This window comes from Oncorhynchus masou, chromosome 10 (genome assembly GCF_036934945.1).
Source record: "Oncorhynchus masou masou isolate Uvic2021 chromosome 10, UVic_Omas_1.1, whole genome shotgun sequence".
NCBI classification, from domain to species: domain Eukaryota; kingdom Metazoa; phylum Chordata; class Actinopteri; order Salmoniformes; family Salmonidae; genus Oncorhynchus; species Oncorhynchus masou.
Window position 1 is genome coordinate 43388176 of NC_088221.1, and position 27020 is coordinate 43415195.

At 41.1% G+C, this 27020-nt stretch overlaps 1 protein-coding gene across 1 annotated transcript in view; it reads right to left on the reverse strand.

Annotated features, from left to right (window-relative positions):
- The window catches only part of LOC135547659 (SH3 domain-binding protein 4), a 74297-nt gene extending 58496 nt beyond the window's left edge, over positions 1–15801 (reverse strand). The window contains exon 1 of the mRNA XM_064976847.1: positions 15665–15801. The gene's annotated coding sequence lies outside the window, so the exon portion shown is untranslated. The remainder of the gene's footprint in view (positions 1–15664) is intronic.
- Positions 15802–27020: the final 11219 nt, after the last annotated feature.

The window sequence follows — 27020 nt, forward strand, 5'->3', positions numbered from 1 at the left end:
TCAAGGCCAAAGACACAGGACAAGCTTGCACCCTGTGGTAAGAAGAAGGATATTGATATCTTAAGAGATTTGGGTTCATATTCTCTTTGGCATACAGTCCAGAGCAGGGATGGGCACAGTTATTCCAATATCTGAACAGACGTAAGTATTTGATTACTTGCGAGATTATTCATTTTAAAAAATGGAGGCCTATTTCATTGAAAATGCTTCACTTAAAATTTAATTATCTGTGTGACATACAAGGATAGACCATGATATTAGACATGTTCATAAAACAACAGTTATGAGTGCGCCAGTGGTTGAAAAAGTACCCAACTGTCAAAGTAGAGATACCTTAATAGAAAGTTACTCAAGTAAAAGTGAAAGTCAGCCAGTAAAATACTACTTGAGTTATAATCTAAAAGTATTAGGTTTTAAATATACTTAAGTATCAAAAGTAAATGTAATTTCTAAAATCTACTTAAGTATTAAACAATACAAGTAAAAGTATAAAACATTTAAAATTTCCTATATTAAGCAAAGCAGACTACCATTTTTTTGTTTTGTAAAATGTATGGATAGCCCTGGGCTCCAACACTCAGACATTATTTACAAAAGATGCAATTGTGTTTAGTGAGTCCGCCAGGCCAGAGGCAGTAGGAATGACCACGTGTTCTCTTGATAAGTGCTTGAATTTGTCCATTTTCCTGTCCTGCTAAGCAGTCCAACTGTAAAGGGTACTGTTTGTTGTCAGGGAAAATGTATGGAGTAAAAAGTACAATATTTTCAGGAATGTAGTGAAGTAAAATTTGTGAAAAAAGTACAGATACCCCGAAAACCTACTTAAGTAGTACTTTAAAAGTATTTCTACTTAAGTACTTTACACCATTGCCGGTAGCCTAAACACTATTCACACCTATCTTGTTATTGTTGAAGATTGTTTACATCGATTTGATGCAGTCAAGACAGACCATACCAGATGAGATGATAGATACCCTATAGACAACCTATTGATAACCTATTGCAGTGACACGTTAGTCTAACTTGTGCATCGCCTCTACTGAGTCGCTCAAACAAGCCCCCATTGAAGTAAAAAATAAAAAATAAACATGTCTTTAAAACATGCATTTCAACTATCCGGATATCCGAAAAAAATACTATGATATTGTTTGAATAGTGAAATAATTTCAAATGTCCATCCCTAGAACATAGGAACAGAGGAGGTTCTTGCCTCTATGTCTCAGGAGGGCTGTTCATGTTCATGCCCGAGGAGCAGCAACAAGAAGGAAATGCCTTTGTGATGAGGGGAAGCCAGATGCCCCATGCGCCTCACTGTCTCCTCCCCAACATCCCCTGACTTCAACTGTGACTCAGCTTGACTGTGCATTGTTCTCAGCTCTTGCAAATTAAAAATAAACTGCAAGCCAATACTGAGAAGTTTTTAAAAAATCTATGGAATAAGGCAATAAACTTGATAATAATAATAAGCTCACTTGTAAACCATTGTAACCAGTCTTCCTGAAACTTCATTATCTTTGGCTACCACAAATCTACTGAAAGCATACAGTAAAGCAGGGTCCCCCAACTGGTGGCCTGTGGGCCGAATTGGGCTTGTGCATTGTTTTATTTGGCCCCCCAAGTACTGTGAGCAGAAAAAAAACGGTTGAATTTTCATAGTTGGACATAAGAGTGTAAGACACCAGGAAATCACGTCCAATGGATTTAATTTAGGAAAGCTGTTCAAGTATTCGCACACATAATAGAGAGATATGTGATTGTAAACAAATAATAATAATATGAATACAGTAATAATATAATATAATAATATATCCCATTTAGCAGACGCTTTTGTCCAAAGCGACTTACAAGTCGGCTGGGGCCACTACTTTTGCATATGGGCGGCCCCAGCGGGAATCGAACCCACGACGCTTGGCGTTGCAAGCGCCATGCTCTACCGACTGAGCCACACAGGACAGTGGCTTGCGAAAGTATTCACCCCCCTTGGCATTTTTCCTATTTTGTTGCCTTACAACCTGGAATTAAAAATTATTATTATTATTTATTTATTTTTTTGGGGGGGGGGGGTTGTATCACATGATTTACACAACATGCCTACTACTTTGAAGATGCAAAATATATTTTGTGAAACATAACAAATAAGACACACAAAAAAACTTTAGCATGCATAACTATTCACTCACCCAAAGTCAATACTTTGTAGTGAAACCTTTTGCAGCAATTACAGCTGCAAGACTCTTGGGGTATGTCTCTATAAGCTTGGCACATATAGCCACTGGTATTTTTGCCCATTCTTCAAGGCAAAACTGCTCAAGCTCCTTCAAGTTGGATGGGTTCCGCTGGTGTGCAGCAATCTTTGTCATACCACCGATTCTCAATTGGATTGAGGTCTGGGCGTTGACTAGGCCATTCCAAGACATTTAAAATGTTTCACCTTAAACCACTCGAGTGTTGTTGTAGCAGTATGTTTAGGGTCATTGTCCTGCTGGAAGGTGAACCTCTATCTTCCAGAGATTTGAGACTGAGACAAACAGGTTTCCCTCAAAAATGTCTCTGTATTTGGCGCCATCCATCATGCCTTCAATTCTGACAGGTTTCCCGGTCCCTGCCGATGGGGTTCTCAGGGTGATGAGAGGTGTTGGGTTTGTTCCAGACATAGTGTTTTCCTTGATTCATCAATTTTATTCTCATCTGACCGGAGTATATTCTTCCATATGTTTGGGTCTCCAAACATGCCTTTTGTCAAACAAACATGTTTGCTTATTTTTTTTTTTTTTTGCTACTCTTCCGTAAAGCCCAGCTCTGTGTAGTGAACAACTTAAAATGGTCCAATGGACAGATACTCCAATCGCCGCTGTGGAGCTTTGCAGCTCCTTAAGGGTTATCTTGGTCTCTTTGTTGCCTTTCTGATCAATGCCCTCTTTGCCTGGTCCATGAGCTTTGGTGGGCAGCCCTCTCTTTGCAAGTTTGTTGTGGTGCCATATTCTTTCCATTTTTTAATGTGGGATGTTCAAAGTTTCTGATTTTTACAACTCAACCTTGATCTGTACTTCTCCACAACTTTGTTCCTGACCTGTTTGGAGAGCTCCTTGGTCTTCATAGTGCCGCTTGCTTGGTGGTGCCCCTTGCTTTGTGGTGTTGCAGACTCTGGGGCCTTTCAGAACAGGTGTATATATACTGAGATCATGTGAGATTGCACACAGGTGGACTTCATTTAACTAATTATGTGACTTCTGGAGGTAATCGGTTGCACCAAATCTTATTTAGGGGCTTCATAGCAAAGGTGGTGAATACATATGCACGCACCACTTTTCTGTTTTTAATAATTTTTTTAAACAAGTAATTTTTTAAATTTCACTTCACCAATTTGGACTATTTAGTGCATATCCATTACATGAAATCCAAATAAAAATCTATTTAAATTAGAGGTTGTAATACAACAAAATAGGAAAAAGGCAGAGGGGGGTGAATAGTTTTGCAAGGCACAGTAATTGATTGGATTATATAGCACTTTTCTACCAACTGAGGTAGGGGGAAACTCACCTCATCCACCATCAATGTGTAGCACACACCTGGGTGATTCACAGTGACCATTTTTGTGCCATAACTTTCACCACACATTAGCTATCAGGTGGAGAGGTGAGGAGTGATACAGTATATGCCATTTAGGAAGATTAGGTTGCCATGATGGAATGCGCAAGGTTTTGACATGGGTGATCACCCCTACTCTTACAATTAGCACCATGTGATTTTGAATAACCACGGAGTCAGGACACCCGTTTTAACGTCCCATCCGAAAGACGCCACCGTACGCAGAACAATGTTCTCAAATATAATCAAAATTGTTTTGAAAGTATTGTTTTACTCAAATATTACATCGGTTTATGCTTCTTGCGGTGAATTTGCAGTGTAAAAATATCCGGCACCCCGACCACCCAGTCAAGAAAAACATGATGATGGAAAAAAAAGACACTGGAAGAGATGGCTGCCGTTTTTTGTGCACTTAACCAATTGTGCTATTGTGTGTATTTTTTTACGTTTTTGTAACTTATTTTTTACACAATGTTTCTGCCACCATCTCTTATGACCAAAAAGATCTTCTGGATATCAGGACAGCGATTACTCAACTCGTACTGGACAAAGATTTTTTTCTTTAACAAGTCGGATGAGAAGGATCTACTTCAGACACCAGACAAGGCCCGAGTCCCCGTGATTCGCATGAGAAAGACACAGAGATATCAGGTGGGCGAGCACACCCCATTCTCATTGACAGATCTGTAGGGGAGAAGGTTAAGAGCTTCAAGTTCCTTGGTGTCCACATCACCAACAAATTATCATGGTCCAAACACACCAAGTCAGTCGTGAAGAGAGCATGAAAAAGCCTATTCCTCAGGCGACTGGAAAGATTTGGCATGGATCCTCAATCCTCAAAAGGTTCTACAGCTGCACCATGGAGAGCATCCTGACTGGTTGCATCACTGCCTGGTATGGAAACTGCTCGGCCGCCGAGGGTAGTGTGTATGGAGGGTAGTGCGTATGGCTCAGTACATCACTGGGGCCAAGCTTCCTGCCATCCAGGACCTCTACACCAAGCGGTGTCGGAGAAAGGCCCTAAAACTTGTCAAAGACTCCAGACACCCTAGTCATAGACTGTTCTCTTTGCTACCACACGGCAAGCAGTACCGGATCGCCAAGTCTAGGTCCAAAAGGCTTCTTAACAGCTTCTACCCCCAAGCCAGAAAACTCCTGAACAGCTAATCAAATGGCTACCCAGACAATTTGCATTGTGTGCCCCCTCCCCGCACATTTACGCTGCTGCTACTCTCTGGTTATCTATGTATAGTCACTTTCTCTACCTACATGTACATATTACCTTGACTAAATGGTGCCCCCACACATTGACTCTGTACCGGTACCCCTGTATATAGCCTCCACATTGACTCTGTACCGGTACCCCCTGTATATAGCCTCCACATTGACTCTGTACCGTAATACCCTGCATATAGCCTTGCTACTGTTATTTTACTGCTGCACTTTAACCATTTGTTATTTTTCACTTATTTTTCTTAAAACTGCATTGTTGGTTCAGGGCTTGTAAGTAAGCATTTCACTGTAAGGTCACACCTGTTGTATTTGGCGCACGTGACACATTTGATTTGATCCCTGCACTAAAGAATAGATGTGATCCCAGAGGTGAATATTTCAGCAGCGGTCGAGAGTCCTCGGTGTCGTGAGTTTTATAACCACCCTGTGGTCCTTATAGCCTGTAGATAAACAGTGGTCTAGGAGACCATAAAACTTTCTACAAATTTAGCTCCAACATAATACAGAGACACTCTTCATGACACTATGTGTGGCTCTATTGACTATTGGCCAGTCAAAGATAATGTAATCAAAGACCAATGTTGACGGAGAACCATAACAGAAGCCTCACTGTGTACATTGACTGATTCTGATGACAGCATCAGATTCTAGATTCTTCAGTGACATCATCTGACTCACATGGTATTAAGATGGGTTTACAGCCAGTGAGGATATTTGAATGGGTTGGTAAACATTTGTCTAATAGCCCGACATTTCTATGCATGCAAACTTCTGTCTTGCAAATCATACATGGTAATACAATTTCCTTTCAACACTTTAACTGAAAATGCATTAAAACTATGTTGTGGTTGTGTATCACATTGCAAAGAGTCTAAAACTGGCATTATGCCTTATTAAATGACTGTGGAAAACCCCTTTTTGCTAAAAAAAAGAGGGGAAAATGGCTACTAGCTTTGGCTATCCCTCTCCACTTCATTCACTTGAAAGCTTTGAACATAAATATTTCATTGTGAATTGGCACAAGGGATGAAGTGAAAGGGAATCATTCTTTCGATAAAAAAATAGGGTGTCTTCCAACTGTCAATGCAGGCTTTATAAAATCAGACATTTAAGTAGAATTGTCTTCTCATCACATCGCTAGTCTCACCATGAAGTATGAGGAATGCTATGGTAACATTGGAATCCAAAAGGGAAATGTAGCCTCTGGTTTCACTTCCTAATCTCCCTTTCTAAAAGACACTGCATGTTCCAGGTCATAAACAACACCGGTTGTACATTCAAGACTCAGAATTGGAACACCCCAAGAGCTGATGGGCTAATGTTACACAAACAAAGCTGAGAGAAGTGTTGCCTGGGTAATCCAGTTAATACATCCCTGTGGAGATGGGCACTAGAAACATGGACACAATCAAACAGAAGCTACTAGGGGGACCGGCCTCCTCCATCTTAAGAAATCACTGTTGATTAAAACTGTTCAACACTTAGAGAACTCAATCACTTACAACCCAGGCTGAATGGAACAATACAGAATGACCCAACCAAACCTCGAGTATGAGTGACACCTGGCAATAAGTGACTATTATCCATGAGTCAGACAGGGTCCCAGGGTGCCCCGGGGCCAACAAAGCTGCCCTGTCTGATTCCAATTGTGCCAGCATGCCCTCTGTTGTAAAGGATGGTGTAAATAACCAGCTGGAACCAGCACTAATGTCCACAGGGAGAGTGCAGAGAGAGAGAGAGTGCGGAGAGGCACGTTCTCACTGTGGGAGCAGCTTATCTAGAATCACATGCACATTCACTCACACAATGAACTCCATTTAAGTCATTTGTCACTCAAGAGGGAGCTCTGAAAGACGGAAAAATTAGTTATGCTTTGGCAGAGGCTTCGTATTATACAAGTGACCTGAGAAATAGCAGAAAGTAGGCAGAGACTTTGGTATTATACAAGTGACCATTGGCAGGGCTGGCTTCCGGCTTAAGAGGACGGGGTATTAGGAAGCACAATGACTCAACAGAAGATTGGAAGATGCATGACTCAACCTTCGCCCCCCGTTGAAAAATTGGGGAGAAAAAAAGGGGGTCAAAAAATGTAAATTAAAAAAAGACAGATCTCCATGTCACCCGTTAGTGCACGAAGACGCTCTGCCCCGGGTGACTAAATAAAACATACAAGGACTAACCAAGTCTATGCATTATTCAATATGAACTTCAGTCCAAGTAAAAGAACAAGACTCTTCTCAGGCCCACAAACTGAAAAACATTTTAATCCATTAAAATAGATCCCTGTCTTGTGCAAAAACATGGGTTAATGTTGCTCCAAGATAAGTTATTTATTTTATACTGAACAAAAATCTAAAACGCCAGAATTTCAATGATTTTACTGAGTTACAGTTCATATGAGGAAATCAGTAATTTGAAATGAATTAGGCCCTAATCTATGGATTTCACATGTGTGGGAATAAAGATATGCATCTTTTGGTCAAAGATACCTTAAATGCGCCACAGGATCTTGGCACAGTTTTTCTGTGCATTAAAATTGCCATAGATAAAATGCAGTTGTGTTCATTTTCCGTAGCTTATGCCTGCCCATTCCATAACCCCACATGCCAACCATACACGTGGTTTGCGGTTGTGAAGTCGGTTGGAAGTACAGCCAAATTCTCTAAAACAACATTGAAGGCGGCTTATAGTAAAGAAATTATCATTAAATTCTCTGCCAATAGCTCTGGTGGACATTCCTGCAGTCAGCATGCTAATTGCACGCTCCCTCAAAACTTGAGATATCTGTGGCGTTGTGTGTTGTGGGAAAAACTGCACATTTTAGAGTGGCCTTTTATTGTCCCCTGCACAAGGTGCACCTGTGTAATGATCATGCTGTACAACCAACTCCTTGATATGTCACGCCTGTCAGGTGGATGTAAACAAAAAACAAGCCTACCACTGTAGTGTCATCTGCAAACTTGATGATTGAGTTGGAGGCGTGCATGGCCACGACAGTAGTGGAGAGGGTAGTAAGTTAAGTTCCTTGGCGTACACATCACGGACAAACTGAATTGGTCCACCCACAGACAGCGTGGTGAAGAAGGCGCAACAGCGCCTCTTCAACCTCAGGAGGCTGAAGAAATTTGGTTTGTCACCAAAAGCACTCAAACTTTTACAGATGCACAATCAAGAGCATCTTGTCGGGCTGTATCACCGCCTGGTACGGCAGCTGCTCCGCCCACAACTGTAAGGCTCTCCAGAGTGTAGTGAGGTCTGCACAATGCATCACCGGGGGCAAACTACCTTCCCTTCCAGGACACATACACCACCCGATGTCACAGGAAGGCCATAAAGATCATCAAGGACAACAACCACCTGAGCCACTGCCTGTTCACCCAGAAGGCGAGGTCAGTACAGGTGCACCAAAGCAGGGACCGAGAGACTGAAAAACAGCTTCTATCTCAAGGTCATCAGACTGTTAAACAGCCACCACTAACATTGAGTGGCTGCTGCCAACATACTGACTCAACTCCAGCCACTTTAATAATGGAAAAATTGATGTAAAAAATGTATCACTAGCCACTTTAAACAATGCCACATAATATACATTACTCATCTCATATGTATATACTGTACTCGATACCATCTACTGCATCTTGCCTATGCCGTTCTGTACCATCACTCATTCATATATCTTTATGTACATATTCTTCATCCCTTTACACTTGTGTGTATAAGGTAGTTGTTGTGAAATTGTTAGGTTAGATTACTCATTGGTTATTACTGCATTGTCGGAACTAGAAGCACAAGCATTTCGCTACACTCGCATTAACATCTGCTAACCATGTGTATGTGACAGATAACATTTGATTTGAAGTGTGCACAAAATGAGAGAAATAAGCGTTTTGTGCATATGGAACATTTCTGGGAGCTTACATTTCAGCTCATGAAACATGGAATCAACACTTTACATGCTGCGTCTATATATTTTGTTCACTGTATAAAGATGAATGAACAGCTGTGCAAAATACATTTGCAGAGATTTTGAAGCTTGAAGGTGACTGACCATATGATGGGAAAAGACAATGGTGTCTGAATAATTACGTAAATAAGGAATCTGTTTTTTAAGTTAGAATAAATTTGCAAAAGTTCAAGAAAAAATGTTTTTGCTTTGTCATTGTGTGTACATTGATGTTTTTTTTTTTACTTAATAATTTTTGGGAGAAGGCTGTAACGTAACAAAATGTGGACAAAGGTCTGAATACTTTCCGAATGTAAATGCTGCTGCGACTCAGATTTTAATTATCCACACTTTAAAGGCTGATCATTGTTATTATTCTCCCAAGAGTCCCTCTAATGCAGATCGGATAAAGGAAAGAGAACAGAATCAGATTCATCTGAGAGGGCATATTTTTTCACAGGGTGACAGTTGACTGAATTGATTCTGAAACCATCTGGGTGCCATTAAAATAACATGACATTGATCAGAAATGCAGTGCAGACATCGTTAATGATATAAATGACTATTGTAGCTGGAAACGGCTGATTTTGTACGGAGTTCCTCTGTCCAATGTCTGTGTTCTTTTGCCCATCTTAATCTTTAATTGGCCAGTCTGAGATATGGCTTTTTCATCGCAACTCTGCCTAGAAGGCTAGCATCCCGGAGTCGCCTCTTCATTGTTGACGTTGAGACTGGAGGTCGACCGATTAATCGGAATGACCGATTAATTAGGGCCGATTTCAAGTTTTCATAACAATCGGAAATCTGTATTTTTGGGTGCCGATTTTCCGTTTTTTGTTTTTTTTCATCTTTATTTAACTTGGCAAGTCAGTTAAGAACCCATTCTTATTTTCAATGACAGCCTAGGAATGGTGGGTTAACTGCCTTGTTCAGGGGCAGAACGACAGATTTTCACCTTGTCACCTCGGGGGACCCAATCTTGCAACCTTACAGTTAACGCTTTAACCACCTGCCTCCCGTTGCACTCCACGAGGAGACTGCCTGTTACGCGAATGCAGTAGAAGCCAAGGTAAGTTGCTAGCTAGCATTATACTTATCTTATAAAAAACAATCGATCATAATCACTCGTTGTATGGGGCGGCAGGGTAGCCTCGTGGTTAGAGCGTTGGACTAGTAACCGGAAGGTTGAAAATTCAAACCCCCGAGGTACAAATCTGTCGTTCTGCCCCTGAACAGGCAGTTAACTGTTATGACGGACTGTTCCTAGGCCGTCATTGAAAATAAGAATTTGTTCTTAACTGACTTGCCTAGTTAAATAAAGGTAAAAAAATAAAAATAACTACACATGGTTGATGATATCACTAGTTTTTCTAGCGTGTCCTGCGTTGCATATAATCGATGCAACGCTGGGGGATGATTTAACAAAAGCGCATTTGTGAAAAAAGCACAATCGTTGGACGACCTAACACCAATGCCTTTCTTAAAATCAATACACAGAAGTTTATATTTTATATTTTTAAACCTCCATATTTAACTAAAATAATTCCAGGTTAGCAGGCAATATTAACCAGATGAAATTGTGTCACTTCTCCTGCGTTCATTGCAAGCAGAGTCAGGGTATATGCAACAGTTTGGGCAGCCTGGCTCATTGCAAACTAAATTGCCAGATTTTTACGGAATTATGACATAACATTGAAGGTTGTGCAATGTAACATGAATATTTAGACTTAGGGATGCCACCCGTTAGATAGAATACCGAACGGGGGGATCCAATCTTGCAACTTTACAGTTGCAGTTGCCAATCTTGCAACCTTACGAGTCCAACGCAATTAACGACCTGCCTCTCTCTCGTTGCACTCCACAATGAGACTGCCTGTTACGCGAATGCAGTAAGCCAAGGTACGTTGCTAGCTAGCATTAAACTTATCTTATAAAACACAATCATAATCACTAGTTAACTACACATGGTTGATGATATTACTAGATATTATCTAGCGTGTCCTGTGTTGCATATAATCTGACTGAGCATACAAGTATCTAAGTATCTGACTGAGCGGTGGTAGGCAGAAGCAGGCGAATAAACATTCATTCAAACAGCACTTTCGTGCATTTTGCCAGCAGCTCTTCGTTGTGCGTCAAGCATTGCGCTGTTTATGACTTCAAGCCTATCAACTCCCGAGATGAGGCTGGTGTAACCGAAGTGAAATGGCTAGCTAATTAGCGCGCGCTAATAGCGTTTCAAACATCACTCGCTCTGAGCCTTCTAGTAGTTGTTCACCTTGTTCTGTTGTGGTTGTGTTGCTGGTTTGAGCCCAGGGAGGAGCGAGGAGAGGGACAGAAGCTATACTATTTACACTGGCAATACTAAAGTGTCTATAAGAACATCCAATAGTCAAAGGTTAATGAAATACAAAATGGTATAGAGGGAAATAGTCCTATAATTCCTATAATAACTACAACCTAAAACTTCTTACCTGTGAATATTGAAGACTCATGTTAAAAGGAACCACCAGCTTTCATATGTTCTCATGTTCTGAGCAGGGAACTGAAACGTTAGCTTTCTTACATAGCACATATTGCACTTTTACGTTCTTCTCCAACACTTTTTTGCATTATTTAATCCAAATTGAACATGTTTCATTATTTATTTGAGGCTAAATCTATATATATTGATGTATTATATTAAGTTAAAATAAGTGTTCATTCAGTATTGTTGTAATTGTCATTATTACAAATAAATTACAAAAAAATAATAATATGTAAATAGGCCGATTAATCGTTATCGGCTTTTTTTGGTCCTCCAATAAATCGGTATCGGCGTTGAAAAATCATAGTCGGTCGACCTCTAATCACTACTTGACATACAGCTGAGCTATCCAACTGAGTTGTTTCAAATTTCATTCTGGCAGCTGAGTTGTATAGGGATGTGTCCTGACAGCTGAAAAAAAACATTCCCGATCACAGAAAATTACTAAAAATACAAATTCTTAAGCATCCGGGATCACAAATCATGACGTGAAGTTGGACCCATTTGCATTGAAAATATGTTATTTTATATTCCCGAACTAACAGCAGTGCCTATATGACATCCTTCTCCTAGAAATGAACGTACTTTGGTGTGAAACATGCAAATCAATCCCAGAACAACAGCAAAGGACCTTGTGAAGATGCTGGAGGAAACAGGTACAAAAGTATCTATATCCACAGTAAAAGAAGTCCTATATTGACATAACCTGAAAGGCCGCTCAGCAAGGAAGAAGCCACTGCTCCAAAACCGCCATAAAAAAGCCAGACTACGGTTTGCAATTGCACATGGGAACAAAGATTGTACTTTTTGGAGAAATGTCCTCTGGTCTGATGAAACAAAAATAGAACCGTTTGGCCATAATGACCATTGTTATGTTTGGAGGAAAAAGGGGGAGGCTTGCAAGCCAAACAACACCATCCCAACAGTGAAGCATGGGGGTGGCAGCATCATGTTGTTGGGGTGCTTGCTACAGGAGGGACTGGTGTACTTCACAAAATAGATGGCATCATGAGGCAGGACAATTATGTGGATATATTGAATATATTATGAATATATTATTCAATATGATATATTGAAGCAACATCATAAGGCCGCCATTGAAAATAAGAATGTGTTCTTAACTGACTTGCCTGGTTAAATAAAGGTAAAATAAAATGTAAATAAATTATAAAGCATGTGTCGATGTGATTAGATTTTTTGAAGCACATTGACTGAACACTTCCTCAAAGCCTTGGTCAATGAGGAGAGTGATGAGTAAAGAGATTTCACTCTGCGCGAAATGAATAAATTAACATTCTGACCAATGAAGCTCTTCTCCCTCCCCCCCGAGCAAGTCTTCAGAATTAAACGCAGAGACCTGAGAGGAAATATTGGATGAGGTTCGGGGAAAAATTAAAATTAACAGGAGAAAGTGCACCATATCCATGACACAATTTCACTCCTATTCAAACTTTACATGTTGTGTGAGTTGGTTTGATTGATACTATGGCAACAAATATCATGCATGCGAGCCAGTGCTGTTTGACCAGCTTTTCAATGGCGGGGAGACTTGATTGCGTCAGTGGAAGCTCCTCAGAGGAGGAAAGGAAGGACTATCCTCAGTGAATTTTATGAAAAGAAAAAAGTGAAACATTTAAAAAAGTAATCCTTTCTGGATAAAACTATACTAAAAATATTCACCAAATAACTGATTAAAATATTTTCTTGCAATGAAGTTCTACAGTAGCCTCAACAGCACCCTCTGACATGTTGTCCATCCAATGAAAGGACCAGAGAAGGAACCTAGAACTGAACAAATAAACTACAGCAAGCTAGAACTGCAGTGCATAAAGTGTAATAAAGGAGAAGCAGCAGAGAGAAAGAGAGCTATTATTGTGTGGTATTTTCTATTCTTCTTAGTTTACCTTCCCTTAGGCAATGCAGCTACTCTAGCCTAATCAACAACCCGACTCAGACATAGAGGAGTGCTATTTGATCGTGGGTTTACTAATGCAGCTACTCTAGCCTACTCACCAACCCGACTCAGACATAGAGGAATGCTATTGGATCATGGGTTTACTAACGCAGCTACTCTAGCCTAATCAACAACCCGACTCAGACATAGAGGAGTGCTATTGGATCGTGGGTTTACTAACGCATTAGTTCTAGTTTGCTGACTATAACGTTAATATGGTTACAACTTGATACCAAAAGATCCCAGTATTGCAATATTTGTTCCATGGCAAAACGTCAAACATGAAGCAGACCAAACTCTATGGTCCTTCAAAAAAACCTGCAAAATGTAAAGTACCTTGTTCTATAGCTTGGGAAATAAATGTGACTCTGGATGACAATTTAATTATGTTTGTTGTTTCTTTTTTTCTCATTAGGGCTAGTTTCCTAAAAAAGTCAAATTCGCTTTGTATTTTGTTAATCGTGATATTGTGATACTAGTATGGTCCAGGACCTAGTGGCAATGATGTAGGCTGTGTAGTGGTTAGCGGTTAATTAAGGTATGAAGGTTTGGCTTGAAGAGGTTTTTGCACCTGGTCAAAGACAGCTGTTGTGTTATGCACTGAAGTCCACAAGCGAAAGGAAAATGTGAGAGGAGGAGAGTAGATGCAAGAAGGAATTATAAACTGGTTGGTTCGAGCCCTGAATGTAATTGGATGACAGCTGTGGTAGATCAGACTGTATACCACGATTATGAGGTCTGTACTCTGGAATGGGATCGTTTTGAAGGTTGAGGGTCCATCATGGTCTGGGGCAGTGTGTCACAGCATCATCGGACTGAGCTTGTTGTCATTGCAGGCAATCTCAACGCTGTGCATTACAGGGAAGACATCGTCCTCCCTCATGTAGTACCCTTCCTGTAGGCTCATCCTGACATGACCCTCCAGCATGACAAAGCCACCAGCCATACTGCTCTTTCTGTACGTGATTTCCTGCAGGACAGGAATGTCAGTGTTCTGCCATGGCCAGCGAAGAGCCCGGATCTCAATCCCATTGAGCACGTCTGGGACCTGTTGGTAGCGGAGGGTGAGGGCTAGGGCCATTCCCCCCAGAAATGTCCTGGAACTTGCAGGTGACTTGGTGGAAGAGTGGGGTAACATCTCACAGCAAGAACTGGCAAATCTGGTGCAGTCCATGTGGAGGAGATGCACTGCAGTATTTAATGCAGCTGGTGGCCACACCAGATAATGACTGTTACTTTTGATTCTGACCCCCCTTTGTTCAGGGACACATTATTCAATTTCTGTTAGTCACATGTCTGTGGAACTTGTTCAGTTTATGTCTCATTTGTTGAATCTTGCTATGCTCACACAAATATGTACACATGTTAAGTTTGCTGAAAATAAACACAGTGAGAGGATGTTATTTTTTTTGCTGAGTTTACATAGAGCAAAGTGATACTGCTGAATGTGGCGGCTACGAAAGAACTGTGTGCGCACGCAGGTGATTATGGGTGTATTCATTCCCGCCGAAAATGTTTCTTAAACGGAAGAAAACGGAATGAAACGGGGAGGGGCCTATATTAATTTGCCCAATAGAAACTCATTTTAACTGTTTGGACTAATGTTTACAGACAAGATCAGCTCGATACAGGCAAGAGTATACAAGGCATTATGGAATGTGTCACCTTGATTACTCCAATTTATCTATAGACCTGTTCACCTAAATTATAAACTTTCAGTTGTAGGCTAGGTTGTAGTAAGCTCATGATGGGTATATAGCATATTCGAGTAGCCTTGAGCTGGGTGAATGGAATTTGAATCAGTCAACCAATATATTGTGATAGAAATAATGATCATTAAAAAATTATCGTCCTCCCTAATCTTGATCGGCACCGACTGTCACTGCATTACATCAATGTTGCTATATGCACCACTCTTAAAACGTTTTAAATTGTTGTGTTCAATAGGTGATGGAGAGTGGAGACAATTTCGACAATTTATGACTGCTATTACTCAAGGCAAAACAGTTTTTATAATTGGCAGCAAAACTTGTGTGGAGGCAGAGGGATATAGTGATTTATAGGGTGCATGACGTGGTAAGAAGAAACAATGTAGGTAAGAACTACAAATTAGCACCGCAAAGACAGAAAAATCCACCCACCTTTGGTCAGCTAAGTGGCTGCACTGCCCCTTCGGCTCGTAAAAATATCCAACCATTAAAATTACAATAGTTTCTATTAAAATAACATCACAACTACGGTCTCCATTCCGATTTTTTTTTTTTACTTATTCATAAATGAGCTAATGAGGTTCCTAAACTATGAGAACGCAACTACATCATGCAAACTGTTTTTGTCGACGCGAGCACTTCTGTTTGGATGAGAGCATAAGTTTAACATTTGAAAACGTGGGAATAAGAACTTTAAAATCTCAGCTCACCTAGTAAAAGTCCCTTAAATAAATCCTTTGGAATAAATGCATCAAACGGGCGTAGTTTTGCGAGTTCCCGACTATCCAGTTGTAGTCCTTTGTGAGTCTTTGGCGATGGGAAGAGAGAGCAGGACCCTGCTGATGTCACCGCGAGGGAGGGGCATGGATCAGAGTACTTTCATATGGATATGATGTTTGTTTAGGAGTTTCAGATTACTTTTCACTGTACTGCTGTAATGTCATAAAAAAAGATATAATATACTGGCCTACTACTCTCATTCTCATCATACCTCACTGTTTGAAAATACCACATAAGAGATTTGTAAGATCAATAGGCATATATTTCTCATAAACAGACCCATTGGATGTCAAAATCAGATGTACAAAGTACAGAGGGACTTTATCAGGAGCTAGAGCCTATCTATAACTGGTCTTGGTAATGGCTGGTTGCATTTTATTCTCAGTGAATCACACCATCCAACCAATCTTCCTGTATTTTATGCAAGAGAGAAGAAGAAACAGGTTCTTAGAAGTTTCAAGTAATTCCATTAAATAACATACTTGATTTTTTTGACTTGATTTGTTTGCAGTGTAGGCTATGATATTGTTTATTGCTAACCATTAGTAGCCCATTGTGGGTTTATGGGAAGGTATGAGTGAGGAGAGTAGGAAGGAAGGGTAGTTTACCCATGGCCTTTATGGGAAGGTGTGAGTGAGGAGAGTAGGAAGGAAGGGTAGTTTACCCATGGCCTTTATGGGAAGGTGTGAGTGAGGAGAGTAGGAAGGAAGGGTAGTTTACCCATGGCCTTTATGGGAAGGTGTGAGTGAGGAGAGTAGGAAGGAAGGGTAGTTTACCCATGGCCTTTATGGGAAGGTGTGAGTGAGGAGAGTAGGAAGGAAGGGTAGTTTACCCATGGCCTTTATGGGAAGGTGTGAGTGAGGAGAGTAGGAAGGAAGGGTAGTTTACCCATGGCCTTTATGGGAAGGTGTGAGTGAGGAGAGTAGGAAGGAAGGGTAGTTTACCCATGGCCTTTATGGGAAGGTGTGAGTGAGGAGAGTAGGAAGGAAGGGTAGTTTACCCATGGCCTTTATGGGAAGGTATGAGTGAGGAGAAGGAAGGGTAGGAAGGAAGGGGAAGGAGTTTACCCATGGCCTTTATGGGAAGGTGTGAGTGAGGAGAGTAGGAAGGAAGGGTAGTTTACCCATGGCCTTTATGGGAAGGTGTGAGTGAGGAGAGTAGGAAGGAAGGGTAGTTTACCCATGGCCTTTATGGGAAGGTGTGAGTGAGGAGAGTAGGAAGGAAGGGTAGTTTACCCATGGCCTTTATGGGAAGGTGTGAGTGAGGAGAGTAGGAAGGAAGGGTAGTTTACCCATGGCCTTTATGGGAAGGTGTGAGTGAGGAGAGTAGGAAGGAAGGGTAGTTTACCCATGGCCTTTATGGGAAGGTGTGAGTGAGGAGAGTAGGAAGGAAGGGTAGTTTACCCATGGCCTTTATGGGAAGGTGTGAGTGAGGAGAGTAGGAAGGAAGGGTAGTTTACCCATGGCCTTTATGGGAAGGTGTGAGTGAGGAGAGTAGGAAGGAAGGGTAGTTTACCCATGGCCTTTATGGGAAGGTGTGAGTGAGGAGAGTAGGAAGGAAGGGTAGTTTACCCATGGCCGGATTACCGATCAGGTATGTATTTCTATCTTTTCATTTCACCTTTATTTAACCAGGTAGGCTAGTTGAGAACAAGTTCTCATTTACAATTGCGACCTGGCCAAGATAAAGCAAAGCAGTTCGACACAAACAACAACACAGAGTTACACATGTAATAAACAAACATACAGTCAATATTATAGTAGAAAAAGTCTATATACAGTGTGTGCAAATGAGGTGAGATAAAGGCATGCAGGGCCAAACCTGTGTCTGACAGACAAGGGAGGTTATAAAGCCTTTGGCTTCCCAGTCAAAATAGTTTTTGCATATACAGTATTATGACCACATTTTGTGACTTTTTTGTTAGTTTATGTGTTAGGCTGGGGTTTTTTTCAGCTGTTTGCACACACCACATGTTTTTCTTAAGGCAAGTCAAAGTTCGATGACCGAAGTCTACTCACCTTCATCTGTGATTGGTCAACAGTACTACTCCCAGTAACAGCGGGAACTACGGACAGGATTCTTCAATTAAGTGTTTGTTTGTCATTCAACGAGAGACGACTAGTTTTCATGCAGCTTTTTTCACTTGAGAAATACTGAAACAAACATCTTAGCTGGATGTCAAATTTTGATGTAACATTTGCGACTAAGACCTCCTTGGCAAAAACGTCAAAATTAATTGCAGATTTCTTGGTTTTCTCTTAGAGAGGAAGTGTACTGGCTGTGTTGTTGCTATGGTGTCTCAAGAGGGACAAACAACAGCAATACTACCTTTTTTTCTTGTTTTGCAAGCGAAAGCCTTTTTGGGAGTATGCAAGCACAGACATTCGCTTATGCCTAGAAGCAAACAGAACCTATTTGGCTGCGATTTGGCAAAATAGGCTTATCTGACCATATGCAAATCGTGTTTGCAAAACCAATGTGACATGTAGGTTAATCAACTAGACATTAGCAGCATATAATAACATATATTAAGAATTGCAGGACGTAATATATCATACAAAATGGACGACTTAGTACACAATTGGATGACACATGGTAGGCAATTGGATGACACATGGTAGGTAAATGGATGACGTAGAACACAATTGGATGACACATGGTAGGCAATTGGATGACACATGGTAGGTAAATGGATGACAAGTGTTACACATTTGGATGACGTAGTACACAAAAAAAAAAGTTGGCTCTTGAGCACCACTTTTAAAACTACTGGCTGAAATTATACAAACGGTTTAAATCAGCTGGGTCGGTTGATAGATGACGAGTTAGGGATGTGTTGAGTAATTGGCTTTGGGAGCCAGTGTCAAATCAACCAGAGAGTCAGGCTGCTTGTCTGACTCCACATCCTGAGTGACAGAACTGCTAGTTAAACATACAACAGCAGCAGGCTTACGCCAGCAATGAAACTGAGCTCACAGAACAAAGACAGGAAGACAGACACCTGATGCAGCCTGTGTAAAGTCTGAGGCATAGATATATAATTATTCTATTTCTACGGACTGAAAGCCCAATTCAATCTAAATTCAATTCAATGAAAGCGTTTCTGGGTGGGACAACTGTCTTCCTTGGCAGAGAGAGTGTGGTATTCAAGTTGATATACAGTTGATCTTAGTCTTGTTTCACATAGTAATTGTTGCATTTCAGATTACAATATTGTCAGTTGTGTGATTGATCTAATAGAAGTTGTGTGATTGATTAGTTAATGAATCCGTTATACAGATACAACTGACACTATTATGGGCATTTCACTGTACTTGTGGATGTGACATTAAAACTTGCAAACATCACATGCCTCAGACCATAAGCAACTGGAATAAAGGCCTCATGACTAGCAAAGCCGTAAGCAAAGCCTATTTAAACAATAAGGCATGAGGAGGTGTGTTACGTGGTCAATATACCACGGCTAAGTGCCTGGACACAGCCCTTAGCAGTGGTATATTGGCCATATACACCACACCACAAACCCCCGAGGTGCCTTATTGCTATTATAAACTGGTCACCAATATAATTAGAGCAGTAAAAATACATGTTTTGTCATTCCAGTGGTTTAGCGTCTGATATACCACGACTGTCAGCCAATCAGTATTCATAGCTCGAACTATCCAGTTTATATTTATAAATATAATACATATACTTCTGTCTTGTGACCCTTGCAAGGAGGTGGGGCTGCTCAGGTGCAATATGTGCATGGGCAGAATTACACAACACAGTGGGGAGCACGTGTTCTGTCAAGTCCTCAAAACTGGTTTGTGGTTTTGCTTATGTTGGAGCATAAACTGTGAGTGTCATCACTCATGTCTAAGTGTTTGACTCAGTTTTCGGGAATCGGTTCTTGTCCTGCGAGTTAATTGTCTACAGGTTAAAGGATTGTTTGTGTGAAATTGGTAAATTGTCGAATGACAGTCCAGCCATACTGTAGTATATTCAATAGCACATTTCATAGCTGAATTTGAGGATATAAAACAACAACAAAAAGACAAAATGGTGAATGGTAACTATCAAAACAACCGTAAACATGGCCATTTAAAAAAATCCATTACATCTGGCATAACCTAAGAGAGGGAAACTACTGTACCACGTCTGGATGAAAAGGTGGAAGCAGTCACACAAAGAACAGGAACACCAACCCCTCCACAGCCATTGATAAGCAACACACATTGTGCTTTTCTCCACTTCCTGCTGTACTCTAATTGAATTAGGTCATTAACAAGGTACGGTAGAATAAAATATAGCCCCCCACACACACACACACACACACACACACACACACACACACACACACACACACACACACACACACACACACACACACACACACACACAATACCTACCTTTAGAACTGAGTGCTGCAGTGTAAATAATTCTACAACCTCCAAAAGTTTCTGTATGGCTGCGTTTAGACAGGCAGCCCAAATCTGATCTTTTTTTTTCATGATAAATGGTCTTTTGACTAATCAGATAAGCACTGAAAAAGAGCTGATGTGAAAAGATCTGATGTGATTGGTCATAGACCAATTAGTGGAAAAATGATCAAGAATCGGGATGCCTTTTTAAACACAGCCTTAGTCTCCTCTTGCCTAAGTAATCTGCGAGACAGGGGACATGCTTTAACGCAGATAATATTGGAACACTTTTCAAAATGGTAATAAAAGCAGTTATCGCTTCGCAATAAAGAAAAAGGCCTGCCTTGAGTGAAATGCTGAAATACAACATTAAATATTGATTGAGGAATCCCCAAGGCCTTGCTTTCTCCCCTATGAGGCAAGGAGAGAGTCCCGATCATTCACTTTACCTCACACAGTATGGAGTTGAAGATGTGCTCTGGAGTTGTAGGGGTGCTCTGGAGTTGTAGGGGTGCTCTGGAGTTGTAGATGTGCTCTGGAGTTGTAGGAGTGCTCTGGAGTTGTAGGGGTGCTCTGAAGTTGTAGATGTGCTCTGGAGTTGTAGGGGTGCTCTGGAGTTGTAGATGTGCTTTGGAATTATAGGGTGCTCTGGAGTTGTAGAGGTGCTCTGGAGTTGTAGGGGTGCTCTGGAGTTGTAGGGGTGCTCTGGAGTTGTAGATGTGCTCTGGAGTTGCAGGGGTGCTCTGGAGTTGTAGATGTGCTCTGAAATTATAGGGGTGCTCTGGAGTTGTAGGGGTGCTCTGGAGTTGTAGATGTGCTCTGGAGTTGTAGATGTGCTCTGGAGTTGTATGGGTGCACTGGAGTTGTAGATGTGCTCTGGAATTATAGGGGTGCTCTGGAGTTGTAGGGGTGCTCTGGAGTTGTAGGGGTGCTCTGGAGTTGTAGATGTGCTCTGGAGTTGTAGGGGTGCTCTGAAGTTATAGGGGTGCTCTGGAGTTGTAGATGTGCTCTGGAGTTGTAGATGTGCTCTGGAGTTGTAGGGGTGCTCTGGAGTTGTAGATGTGCTCTGGAGTTGTAGGGGTGCTCTGGAGTTGTAGGGGTGCTCTGGAGTTGTAGATGTGCTCTAGAGTTGTAGGGGTGCTCTGGAGTTGTAGATGTGCTCTGGAGTTATAGGGGTGCTCTGGAGTTGTAGGGATGCTCTGGAGTTGTAGAGGTGCTTTGGAGTTTATTGCCCAATGGCTGAATATCATCTCCAAATGAATGTATCACTTACCTAAAGCTCCCCCCTCTCTCTCTTTCTCACCCTCCCGCTTTCTCTTTCTCTCTATTTCTCTCTCTCTCTATCTACACATATATACAGTGCCTTCGGAAAGTATTCAGAACCCTTAACTTTTCACATTTTGTTACGTTACAGCCTTATTCTAAAATTGATTACATAGTTTTTTCCCCCTCGTCAATCCGAACACCCATAATGACAAAGCTAAAACATTTGCAAATTTATACAAAAATAAATAATAATAATATATATTTACAGAAGTATTCAGGACCTTTACTCAGTACCCTGTTGAAGCACCATTGGCAGCAATTATAGCATCGATTCTTCTTGGGTATGACACAACAAGCTTGGAATACATGTATTTGGGGAGTTTCTCCCATTCTTCTCTGCAGATCCTTTTAATCTCTGTCAGGTTGGATGGAGAGAGTCGCTGCACAGCTATTTTCAGGTGTCTCCAGAGATGTTTGATCAGGTTCAAGTCCGGGCTCTGGCTGGGCCACTCGAGGACATTCAGAGACTTGTCCCGAAGCCACTCCTGCGTAGTCTTGGCTGTATGCTTAGGGTCATTGTCCGGTTGGAAGTTGATCCTTCACCCCAGTCTGAAGACCTGAGCGCTCTGGAGCAAGTTTTCATCAAGGATCTTCCTGTACTTTGCACCGTTCAGCTTTGCCTCGATCCTGACTAGTCTCCAAGCCCCTGCTGCTGAATAACATCCCCACAGCATGATGCTGTCACCACCATGCTTCACCATAGGGATGGTGCCAGGTTTCCTCCAGACGTGACGCTTGGCATTCAGACCAGAGAGTTAAATCTTGGTTTCATCAGACCAGACAATCTTGTTTCTCATGGTCTGAGAGTCTTTAGGTTCCTTTTAGGTAAACTCCCAATTGGTGGAGTGCTGCAGAGATGGTTGTACTTCTGGAAGATTCTCCCATCTCCAAAGACGAACTCTAGAGCTCTGTAAGAGTGACCATCGGGTTCTTGGTCACTTCCCTGACCAAAGCCCTTTTCCCCTGACTGCTCATTTTGGCTAGGCAGCCAGCTCTAGGAAGAGTCTTGGTAGTTCCAAATTTCTTCCATTTAGGAATGATGGAGGCCACTGTGTTATTTGGGACCTTCAATGCTGCAGAAATGTTTTGGTACCCTTCCTCAGATCTGTGCCTCGACCAAATCCTGTTTTGGAGCTATACGGACAACTCCTTCAACTCATTGCTTGGTTTTTGCTCCGACATACATTGCCAACCGTGGGAACTTATATAGACAGGTGTGTGCCTTTACAAATCATGTCCAATCAAGTGGTAGAAACCTCTCAAGGATGATCAATGGAAACAGGATGCACCTGAGCTCAATTTCTAATCTCATAGTAAAGGGTCTGAAAATGTATGTAAATAAGGTATTTCTGTCTCCATTTTTACAAGTCTGGTTCATCCTTGAGAGCAATTTCCAAATGCCTGAAGGTACCACGTTCATCTGTACAAACAATTGCACGCAAAAATAAACACCATGGGACCACGCAGCCGTCATACAGCTCAGGAAGGAGACACGTTCTGTCTCCTAGAGATGAACATACTTTGGTGTGAAAAGTGCAAATCAATCCCAGAACAACAGCAAATAACCTTGTGAAGATGCTGGGGGAAACAGGTAATAAAGTATCCATATCCACAGTAAAATGACATAACCTGAAAGGCCGCTCAGCATTGAAGAAGCCACTGCAACAAAACCGCCATAAAAAAAGCCGGACTATGGTTTGCAACTGCACATGGGGACAAAGATCGTACTATTTGGAGAAATGTCCTCTGGTCTGATGAAACAAAAATAGATCTGTTTGGCCATAATGACCATTGTTATGTTTGGAGGAAAAAGGGGGAGGCTTGCAAGCCGAAGAACACCATCCCAACCGTGAAGCATGGGGGTGGCGGCATCATGTTGTGGGGGTGCTTTGCTGCAGGAGGGACTGGTGCACTTCACGAAATAGATGGCATCATGAGGCAGAAAAATTATGTGGGAATATTGAAGCAACAAGACAGTCTCAGTCAGGAAGTTAAAGCTTGGCCGCAAATGGGTCTTCCAAATGGACAATGACCCCAAGCATACTTCCAAAGTTGTGGCAAAATGGCTTAACGTCAACAAAGTCAAGGTATTGGAGTGGCCATCACAAAGCCCTGACCTCAATCCCATAGAAATTGTACGGGCAGAACTGAAAAAGCAAAGCTCTGTCAGGAGGAATGGGCCAAAATTCACCCACCTTATTGTGGGAAGCCTGTGGAAGGCTACCCAAAACATTTGACCCAAGTTAAACCATTTAAAGGCAATGCTACCAATTACTAATTGAGTCTATGTAAACTTCTGACCCACGGGGAATGTGATGAAAGAAATAAAAGCTGAAATAAATAATTCTCTCTACTATTATTCTGATATTTCACATTCTTAAAATAAAGTGGTGATCTTAAATGACCTAAAACAGGGAATTTTTTGTAGGATTAAATGTCAGGGATTGTGAACAACTGAGTTTAGATGTATTTGGCTGAGGTGTATGTAAACTTCCAGCGTCAACTGTATTTTTACGTATATATCAATCTCTCAACTTCAAATCCCTCAAATTTGCTGTGTTTTTATATGGAGGTGTGTGCAGGAGGGGGACAGGGGGAGCAAGTTCCTGACTTGTGGTGGCTATTCAGCAACCTGATGGTAGAAGCTATTGGCCAGTCTGTTAGCTTTAGCCATTATGCTCCAGTACTGTTTGCGTCTGAGTGATGGATGTGGGGAGAAGAGGCTGTGATGCAGCCCGACAGTATGCTCTCGATGGTGCTCGAATAGAACACTAAGGGCCCTCGGGGACAGGCTGAATTTCTTCAGCCTTCTGATGTTAAAGAGTTGCTGTCGTGCCTTCTTCACCACGGTGTCCATGTATTTTGACCATTTCAGCTCCTCTGAGATGTGTATGCCAAAGAACTTGATGTTTTTTGTCTCCACAGCGCCCCGTGGATGAGGATGGGGGCATACCCTGCCTGGTTCCTCCTGAAGACCACAATCAGCTCCATCATCTTGTTGACATTGAGGGAGAGGTTGTTTACCTGGAATTACACCGTCAGAAGTGCCTACCTCCTCCTTGTTGGCTGTTTCGTCAGTTTTAGTGATCAGGGTACTACTGTCGTGTTGTCAGTGAATTCGATCATGGAGTTCGAGGTTGGATCCTCAAATCGTTGAGCAGCGGCTCTTGTGATCATTGTCACAAAGTCGCATCCGCCCCACTCGCTTAGAAGTTCAAAATGAGAAAGTGTAGGCTACATAGAAAGGTTTACACTCAAATTGAAAATCACTAAACAAAATAATGAGGATATGTGTAATCCTAATGGAGGTGTAGATTACATCTCACATTCGATTGTTCGGACTTGTAAACAAGGCTTCATGGGATTTATCTTTATGCAACAACGGCAATGCCCGCTTTAAGTTGAATGCCAGGAGAAACTTGTGGATTTGACAGCTCAAACAAAGTTCAAACTCTGACACTACGAAAACAATCGCTATGCGGATGTTGGCTAAAGCGGACCTGATTGAATCGAGTCCTTTGTCTCAGCATGACTACAAAAAAATCTATTCAAAAAGTTGAGGAGGTCCTCAGCAACATGATCCAAACATCCACAGACCAGCAGCAGCGCAGGCTGGTGGGAGGAGCTACAGGATGATGGGCTAGTTGTAATGGCTGGAGTGGAATTCTTCACCTGTGGGATCATCTTGAGACCAGCCACCCGCACAGCTGATGAAACTGAGGAGTATTTCTGTCTGTAATAAATCTGTTTTTGTGGCGAAAAACTTATTCTGATTGGTTGGCCCTGGCTCCCCAGTGGGTGATCCTATGCCCCCCCAGGCTGCGCCTCTGCCCAGTCATGTGAAATCCATAGATTAGGGCCTAATTTATCTATTTCAAATGACTTATATGAACTGTAACTCAGTAAAATCTTTGAAATTGTTGCATGGTACGTTTATATTTGTGTTCAGTATGTGAAGTCAGACTTTTGTTTTTTTCTACTAAATATCCACACACTTTGCTCCATTGCAATTTCAATGAAATTGGTCGAAGAGTATAAAATGGGATATCATGAATATAGAAAGGCAAAAACACATTTAGATGACATTGAGTGTTGGACAAGTGGGAATAAAAAGGATGGAGAGACATCAAACCTCACCTTGGGGAGTTAGAGAAAAATAATGGTCCAATTCTATAAACAGCTCATAAGCCAGATAGATGAAAAATAGTAAACAAAAACAAAAAATGAACGTAATGCCAGAAAAAATACACAGAGGGTAAAATTCATTTTGTTTTCCTATTACATTTGGAAAATGAAAAGATGATGGCTTTTTTAATTGACTTTTTAAGTAACTGGAAAATAGAGGAAGTGTAATAAGAATCTCAGTCAGCTGCTTATGCATTTACCTTAACCCTCTTCTGTCAATCCTCTGGGATCTATGCTCTGTACTTCAATGACGAATGTGGAAGTGCCACAGATACAGAATGTAATGGAGGTATTACTGCCAAATACCACAGAGGACAGTGAGGACGAAAGTGTGTAACCACGTTTTTATATTACAGATTAACTACACTTTCATATATTAATGGTATTCAATGTGTTCTGAAAGTATTCAGACCCCTTGACTTTTTTCACGTTGTTACGTTACAGCCTTCTTCTAAAATGGATGAACTGTTGTTGTTTCTCTCATCAATCTACACACAATACCCCATAATGACAAAGCAAAACTGTTTTTTAGAAATGTTTCCTGTCTCAGATCTCTATGGACAATTCCTTCGACCTCATGGCTTGGTTTTTTCTCTGACATGCACTGTCAACTGTAGGACCTTATGTAGACAGGTGTGTGCCTTCCCAAATCATGTCCAATCAATTGGATTTACCACAGGTGTACTCCAATCAAGTTGTAGAAACATCTCAAGAGTGATCAATGGAAACAGGATGCACCTGAGCTCAATTTCAAGACTCATCACAAAGGGTCTGAATACTTATATAAATAAGGTATTTTTGTTATTATTTTTAATCCATTTGCAAAAATGGTATAAAAAATTATAAAAACAGTTTTTGCTTTGTCATTATGGGGTATTGTGTTTAGATTGATGAGAAAAAATAATATTTTATACATTTTAGAATAAGGCTGTAACATACCAAAACGAGGAAAAATTCAAGGGGTCTGAATACTTTGCAAATGCACTGTACTTGATCACACTATATTACAAAAAGCATCACAATACATTACATGATACATCACAATACATCACAGACATTACATAATACATCACAAGACATTACATAATACATCACAATACATCACAATACATTACATAATACATCACAATACATCAAAATACATTACATGATACATCACAATACATCACAATACATTACATAATACATCACAATACATTACATAATACATCACAATACATCACAATACATTACATAATACATCACAATACATCACAATACATTACATAATACATCACAATACATTACATGATACATCACAATACTTCACAATACATTACATGATACATCACAATACATCACAATACATCACATAATACATCACAATACATTA